This window comes from Cricetulus griseus, chromosome 3 (assembly GCF_003668045.3).
Source record: "Cricetulus griseus strain 17A/GY chromosome 3, alternate assembly CriGri-PICRH-1.0, whole genome shotgun sequence".
NCBI classification, from domain to species: domain Eukaryota; kingdom Metazoa; phylum Chordata; class Mammalia; order Rodentia; family Cricetidae; genus Cricetulus; species Cricetulus griseus.
The window spans coordinates 42,788,987-42,797,760 of NC_048596.1; the positions used below are offsets into that span (position 1 = coordinate 42,788,987).

At 39.1% G+C, this 8,774-nt stretch overlaps 1 non-coding gene across 1 annotated transcript; it reads right to left on the reverse strand.

Annotated features, from left to right (window-relative positions):
* Window positions 1–4,149: 4,149 nt before the first annotated feature.
* LOC113831438 lies at window positions 4,150–4,256 on the reverse strand. Its single transcript, XR_003483593.1, has one exon. It is a non-coding gene; the product is annotated as a U6 spliceosomal RNA (small nuclear RNA).
* Between the last annotated feature and the right edge of the window lie 4,518 nt (window positions 4,257–8,774).

The following is an 8,774-nucleotide window of genomic DNA, read 5'->3' on the forward strand; positions in this document are numbered from 1 at the left end:
ACTTTGATTTGAATGGGAGGCATCTGAGCAGCTTGTTATCATGATGATTCGGATTCAGTGTTGTGTTTTGTCGGAGGAGGTGGCTTCCCAGCAGAGGACAGTCTGCATTTTTAATGAACAGCCAGTGATGTCAGTGTTGTGGGTCCTGAGACTTCTCTAAGTCTAAGAGTAGGCCATGTGAGAAAACTGGGGAGCAAACATAAGGGTGTGGTGAGAAATCTTAGGAGTGACAGTGGTATGTGTATGTGTAAGCAAGAGGAGGGAAGACGGGGAGGGGAAGAGGAAGCAAAAGAGAGATAAAGTTGCAGGTCAACACAAAGACAGATTTGATGCCCTCTTTGGCAGTTTGGCGTTTTTATTAAGAGACCAAAAACAAGCTAGGCGGTGGTGGTGCATGCCTTTAATCCCAGCACTCAGGAGGTAGAGACAGATGGATCTCTGAGTTCTAGGCCAGCCTGATCTACAGAGCAAGTTCCAGGACAGTGTCCAAAGCTACAGAGAAAACCTGTCTCAAAAAAATCAAGAGGGGGGGTAGAGAGGGAGGGAAGGAGGGAGAGAGAGAACAAATAGGAAGGGCAGGAAGAGTGGGAACATTTAGCTGTTCAGCATCAAACTGTTGGTGCCTTTCTAGTCTAGCTTTGCTGGATAGCTTCCAACATTCTCTGTTCTTCCTCATGTCCTATATGTGTACATCTTACTCACTTTTCTTGAAATAAATAAATGTCCATTTTATTTTTTTTTCTGAGACAGAGTCCTAGTCTCACTACATATTCTAAGCCAGACTCAAATTCAAGACACTCCTGATTAGCCCCTGATTATTTAGATTATTGCCATGAACTACCCCTCTTGTGTCATTAACATTTTCATATTTTCAAGGGTTCATTTTTTGAAATACAAAGAGGATCTGTGGGTCCTTTATGTTCTTTGCAATTTCATTAGCATCTAGCACAACACAGTCCATTTACATAGTGTGCATTAGACAAACATTTGGAAAGATGAAACCATGCAGATGGTTGTATGGTCCAAATCATCTGGACCTTTCAGACCAGGTTTAAACTCAATTGTTAGGGAAATCTAGTTCCAAAGCCATCAGAAAATATTGATGTAGTAAACTGAAGGGTAAAGGAGGATGAAATGATGAGTAGATGTATTTGTTTAGTCAATTTAATCAATTTAATATGGGGGAAAACACATTCAGACAACCTAAATGAGGAAACCACCAGATAATATTATGAATAATTTTTATTAAACACTTGTTGCGTGTAAGACCTGGTCACAACACACAAACAATTTTATCTTACTGAAGTTTCATTAAACAATATGAGGTGAGTATTAGGATGCAGACACTGTGCTAATATAAGTTGATAATTTTTTAAGTTGCTAATGTGAGTTCAGATGTTTTTATAGATACCTTAGAAACTTAACCTTGTAGTCCCTCATTCATGAGCTTGGAATCCAAACCTTGCCTTCTTTGGCAGCCTATAGTGCCAGCAGGGCACAATGGTCTGCTCCACTCTGGCTGTATCCCAAACACCCACCAGGTTATTGTTTGGCATATAGTATATATAGAAAGATAATTGTTGAGGGAATGAATGGCCAACCCATTCCCAATTGGAAATTATGTACCCTTTGTATTTATCGTAATGTATAGACTGCAAAACATGTAAGAGTGTCAGATCCCCTAGCACTGAAGTCACAGGTGGTTTTGGGCCAATTAAATGAATGCTGGAAACTGAACTCCAGTCCTCTGTAAGAGTAGTAAGCATTCTTCATTCCCAAGTTATCTCTCTAGTCCCAACTTTGGTTTTCTTATTTAAGTTCAATGTCCATTTGTCATACTGTCTTTTAGTTGAAACATACCCCCTTGTCAAGCCTTTTGAGAAACCCTTCCTGCCCTTGGTAGGAGGGACTTCCATCAAGGTCCTACAGCATTCATTGCATAAACCACAAAAAAATGGTCAAGTATTGTGGGTTCTAATGTCCTTTTCCTTAATCACTTATGCTGATTTATCAGAGTACATCCAAACTAAGATCAGGCACAGCAACACTAGATGAAGCATTTAATAGGGACTTGCTTCTTACTAACTTTTGTTGTGATAGTGAAAATGTACAATTTCACATTTAACAAAAGGGTATATGAAATGATTCCTATGTTTTTCCTGCCACTTTGAGACATATAAATTTGTCAGGAAAATGAAATACATGAGTTTATCCTGGGCTGGCTAAATGAAAATAAAATCTAGATTATTGTCTGAAAAATACATGTAAAAGAGATGATTCCTTGTCCAACCTTGAGGTACGTTCTGAAATTTTGTGTTGTGTTGGAACAATGCCTCTCAGTCATTGCTCAGTATCTCTTCTACTGGTACCCAAAGAGCCTTTTAGAAAAGTGTTCTTAGGAATGTCATTCATTTGTATCACATCTATATTGCTCCTGCCCCTTTCTCCTCCAATTCCTCCCATAGCCTCCCTCTCTCTCCCAAACTCATGATTCTTCTTTAATTATTATTGTTATGTGTTTATACATATTGTCCTTTGTTTGTCAATACACAAGAGTTATCTTACAAAAGGAACCCCAGCTGAGAAATGTCTCTATCAGAGTGGACTGTTGGCAAACCTGTAAGATATTGTTTTTTATTAATTAGTTGATTGATTGATTATTGATGTGTGAGGTCCCCACCCATGGGGAGCAGTACCACCCCTGGATAGGCAGTCCTGGGACATACAAGAAAGCAAAGTCAGTAAGCCAGTAAGCAGCATTCTTTTGTGGTTTCTGCTTCAGTTCCCACCCTGATTTCTTGTCCTGTCTTCTCTCATCAATATACTGTCACCTGGAGGTGTACAATGAATAAATCCTTTCCTCCTTTTGGTCATGGTCTTTATTATAACAACAGAAACCACCCCCCCAACACACCACACACACACCATAAAAACCACACACACACCACACACCTTACTCATACCATACACATACACCACACAAACCATATACACATACCACACACAACACACACACACACACACACACACACACACAACACACAACACATACACACCACACACACCACACACCATACACACCATAAAAACCACACGCTCATCATGCACAACATATACACGCCACACACACACACACACCACACACCACACACACACACACACACACACACACACACACACACACACACGGTATTGAATCTATTTTTATTGCTCGTATGTTCTTGGGTCCTGGGTTGACCAATCAGGATTGGAATACCTATATGGGAGCTTGTCCCTGGAGGAAACCAATTCTCCCTCTTTTAACATCCATTAACCACCTGAGTCTCTTCATCAAAGGTGGGAATGTGTGAACTTTTCCATATCCAGAGAGCTTTTGAAATACATTGTCTTAAAGCCCACAGGATGGAAATTTCACAGTCTTACTAAAAAAGTTATGTATTGTATGTATTTCTGTGATTTGTACTCATTAAGAGATTAAAATGTTTTTTCCCTCCCCTCAAGCACCTTTTTGAGTTGTGTTTACCATATGGACTAAAAGGGTGAATGTCATGAGTCAAATTATATTTAAGAAACATGTAAAATGAGATGTGTGGAGTTGGATCCACAGCTCCACAGTTAAGAACATTCACTACTCTGGAAGAAAATGCTGGTTTAGTTCCAGCATTCACATAAAGGCTTACATTTATCTGTAACTCTAGGAGATCCGATGTCCTCTTTTGGCCTCCATGGAGAGCAGGCAGGCATGCAATGCACATACATACATGAAGACAAAGCACTCACACATATAAATAAACATAAACACATCTTTAAAGTGAGCTTGTGTGTAATTTTAGTGATCTGTGATGTAGTGAAGGTCACCATCCATACCTCTATATCAATCAGCTATTGAAGTAACTGACTGTAAATATGTATCAAAGTACATCATCATCTGATTGAAGAACTGGTATCCCATTCTTCAGTGGAGTGAGCTTACTGGCACTAAGCTGAGTGACTCCATGTCTTTGCCTCCATTCGGCCACCTTATCATATAGCCAGTGAGTTACCAACATTGAGAGAGATGAATGTCTACATTAACTTATTGCAATTTGAAGAGTCTAGAATACTGAGGTTACTAATACAAATCCTACTTCCACCTCAGTTTAAATTATTAATCATTAGTTATATGATAAATTTGTATTTATTGTCCTTGTGCAGGGGTCATGCTAATCTTCTCTGTATCGTTCCAGTTTTAGTATATGTGCTACTGAAGGCAGCACAAATTTGTATTTATCAAGCTATTCTCCTTATACATTTTTTCAAGGTTTTCTCCCTCCTTCTTTGTACTCACAACATAATTATGGTGAGTTGTTTTAAAACCTGGCATAGAGGTGCAGACAAAAAAATGAAATGACACTTTGAATGTTTAATGCTTAGTCCAAAACATGATTGTTACAGAAGGCCAGTAGCTCCTTAATTATGATTTACTGCCAGTGTATTTTGAATTTGGAATAAGGGGAAATTATCAATTAGGAAGATAGCATGAGATACTGGAATAATCAAGAAGTATCGAGAAGATAGTGAAATAGAGAGAAAATAAGATTTGATAAAGTCAGAGATGATGGGAACTTTCAATTCATTCAGAGATGAAAGAAGAGGAGAGAAAGCATGGAAGTGTCTGAGAATTTGCTTTGGGTAACTATTGTTTATCTGGAGAAAGAAAGGTCTCAAGGTCAAACTACCTGTCAAAAGAAAATCTCAAACATAGGCCCTTGGGAGAATGAGTTTTAGTCAGCCAGGCTGGTGATGATTTGGACCAGGCAATCATCCACTGGTACAGGAAACCTGGCAGACTTGTCACCTGCAGGCTTGGCATGAGAGACATCAATCATTGGGCTTAAGAACTCAGGGTAAGAGGTGACATCTGGAAGTGGGCTTTCTTGGGTTTTTGTGTATGTGTGCTAGGAAATTGATTGCACAGCCTTTAATAGTGGCAACCAACAGAATGACTCACAATGAAGTATGAAATTGGGCAATAAAATTGAGACCTCTTAGAGATTTGAAATGAAATAACAAAACACACAAAAACAAGGACAGAGTTTGGTTGCCTTGTGAAGCTGGATCAAGAGAAACCATTTGACAGGATCCAGTGTTTTGCTTAATTCAAGATTGTATAAACACATAAGTATCTCTCCCAAGGCATGGATTATGCAAAACAAAAAAATGTTAAATATGCTTAATGGAGCAGACACTGCTAGTGTGTAATGAAATTTATTCTTCTCTAGCTCCTCAGTAGCCAGGCCCACAGTTTAGTCAGAGAGGCAAGGTGCTCTGCCCCAAGGACTGAGCTGGCCTCTGTGTAAGTCATCCATAGAACTCTTTTTAGTTATGTTTTCATTTCCCAGCAGCCTTTGCAGCTAGGTGATCATATGAGTTGGTTCTGACCAGTAACCTGTCATTGCAAAGTTTATTTGGCAGAATCTGAAAAAACTTTTTCCCACTCTCATAAAAATGCAGAGAAAAGACACTCTCCCCTCATGTATTTTGCCCTGCTTGGGATGATATTGTAGAGACGTGCTGGATGGTTTGTGACCCTGAGATGACACACAGGAAGATAGGGCTAATGTAGAAAAACTGATGGAGCATAACTATTTAAAAGATATCTCTTTTCTTTTTTTTTAAGCCTAAGTTTTAGGTGATATTTATTCAGTTTCTAAATCAGGGCTTGAGAGCATGAATAAGATATCATAGGTCAAATGTTACATGGGAAATAGAACATGAAATATTCCAACTTGAGAAGTAAGGAGTTTCTCTGTTGAGGTCAGGGCAGGCTGTTTGGTGTTGACTTGCTTCCAGCAAGATAACAAAGGCATTGAGTATGCTATTCTTCAGCCCCTTGACAGAGGATTTTTGTTGAGGCACCTTTTGGTCATCTTTTGACATAGACATACAGACATAGACATCTTCTTGAGAAAAAAAATTATGAGATTAAGACTAACAAACTTGTCTTCCTGAGCTATTTTATTCCTTCACCCCACCTCCTTCAATCCCCACCTACCCCTCATCCACCTCTGCCAGTTTAGTAGCAAGTAAATGGACAGAGAAGTGAAACTCTCTTAACTAATTCAATCTCACCAACATTTCAACCATTATTAGTCTTTGGAACCTTGTGCTATTAAAATGTCCTCATGGTTGAAGCCTTTGAGAGCTGGCTGCCTGTTAGTTTTAGCTAAAAGCATTCTAATGAATGCTAACAGAAACTCAAGTTGGGCGAGTTGTAAAGTGGATAAGGGTACCAGGGTCTATAAAGTCTCATCTTGTGTGTCTATAATGACATTCAAATGAAAGCTTACTCAATGAACAGAGTTCTAAATAATAGAGGAGGAAATAATTGAGATGGCGAAGCTACCTCCTGCCAAGTCTAGGCAGTAGAGGCAGTAGAACTTCATTATACCAGCAAGAGAGTTAGAAGGCCCAGTTTTAAAACTTGCCTTTAGTATCTACTAGTTGGCTGTTGTCAACTATCTTAGCTATCTGACATACAGATGAGTTATTGGTAAAAACTAAATGATATTTCCTCATGGACTTCTTATGAGATAACTTCAGGCATCAAGTATTCATGTAGTGCACGCCAGTGTTTTGGTCAGTGACAGTTCACATATACAACTGTGGTCCCAGATGGCCATAATGGAGATGCCTGTCACCTAAGGACATTGTAGTTATCATAATTTGTTGTTCAACATGTTATTCCCCTCCCCCAAGACAAGGTTTTTTTTTTAAGTTGCTTAAGTTGACTTTCAACTTGTGGTTCTCCAGCTCTGCATTGGCACAACTGGTTAATTACTCCCATAATTGCAGTGATTATGGTGTGAACAACCTTACCACACTGCTAGGTATGTAAAAGCATAGCCCATATAGCCATATAAAAAACATAATACTTGGTAATGTGCTGTGGGATTTCAATCCATTTAGCCAATGACTTTTGGGGCAGAAAACTCTAAGGTGTGGTCTTTGTCTACCTATGTCACAACTTAAAAGATGAGGATGAGGGTCTCTTGCCCTCTTGGTCTCGTGCTATCTTGGGTGGTGAAGAGTGGATCAGGGGGCATGAAGCAGCATGTAGTCAGTCCCTGAGCAAAACCAAAGGACTGTGCAACTGGATGTGTCTTGTCCTGTATCCATGAGTCTGTCTCCAGAGCACCCCCTTAATATATACTATGTATATATAAGTACATATATACATATTAATATATATATGTTATAGTAATGAGAATAAATTACTATATTACTGCTTTATGTATTTACAACACAAGATTGATATCAACAGTTTAGAGTGGACTGCTACTGATCAAAAATAGTGTACAGTGAAGCTGTTCTATTCCGACAGGAGCCTCACTTGTCTTGTGTTTACTAAATTGTCTTAGTTCTATTGCCATGATAAAATATCTCAACTGAAAACAGCTTGGAGAGGAAAGGGTTTATTTGGCTTACACTTTCATATCACACTCCATCACTGATAGAAGGCAGGGCAAGAACTCAATGCAAGAACACAGAGGTAGTAAGTGAAGCAAAAGCCATGGAGGAAATCTGCTTACTGGTTTGCTCCTATGACTTGTTCAGCCTGTTTTCTTCTACAGCCCAGGGACACCCACCCAAGGATGGTATCATGCCCTGTGTGCTGGGCCCACTCACATCAATTATTAATTAAGGAAATACACTACAGACGTGCCTATAGGTAATCTGATACAGATATGTTATCAGTTGAGGTTCCTCCTCTTTCCCAGTAACTTTGCTTGTGTCAAGCTGACAGAAAACAAACAAGGATACACACACACACACACACACACACACACACACACACACATATATATTATATATATATATATATATATATATATATATATATATATTCTTTATGGCATCTCAGTGTCACACTGGATGTCTGACCTATGCCATCTTACAGTGTAGAAATATACTAGGTGGTGACTACACAAGGTAAATTGTCTAACGGCACTTTTACCGGAATGTGCCCAAACTGTTAATGTGTGATTGCATTAAACTTATAGTGCCCAGAATTCATTACGTTTTGAGTGGCAAAAAGTGGATAATGAGTTGTTTTCAATTTGTGATGAATACAGAGCATTTTTTGATCTTTTATGAAAATCACTTGAACCCATTTCAACTTACGTTCCAGAGAAAAGGTTTGGACTACTTACTTTTTTCATTTTGTTCTATATTTTCATGTCTATTTCTAAGCATTCTAAGAAATAATTTCAGTAAACAGGGAAATAAAAGGGTAGAAAAATATGGGGATGTGACGACTTGGCAAGGTTAGTCCTTTTAAGCAGAAGGAGAGCTGCAGACAAATGCTGTGATCACCGTAGCTGTGGCTCTATCCTCACAAGATACCCAAGGGTCAGGGAGTGTCTGAAGCTCTAGATTTGTGCTTAAGGACAACAAGGACCCTTCTCCTCTGGCTCATGTGTGTGCACACCACAGTGTCACCCAAGAGACTGGGGACATGAGAAGGGATTTCTCATGTCTTCTGGGTCAGGGCGCTAAGTGTAAAGCCATTGTGCAGGTTATTTTGACATTCTAGAATGGAGATTTGGTCAGGTATGAATGGAACTATGGGAACCTTGGGGAAACTTAATGGGCAAGGTAAATTTTAGAAGACTTTTGATGAGTCTGTAGTTGAGATATAAGAGGGAAATAAGAAAGGGAAGAGCAATACTGCATCTCCAAAAGTGAAGGCTGGCTGATACAGTGGAAGAAATTAGTAAATAATTTTGGAATAG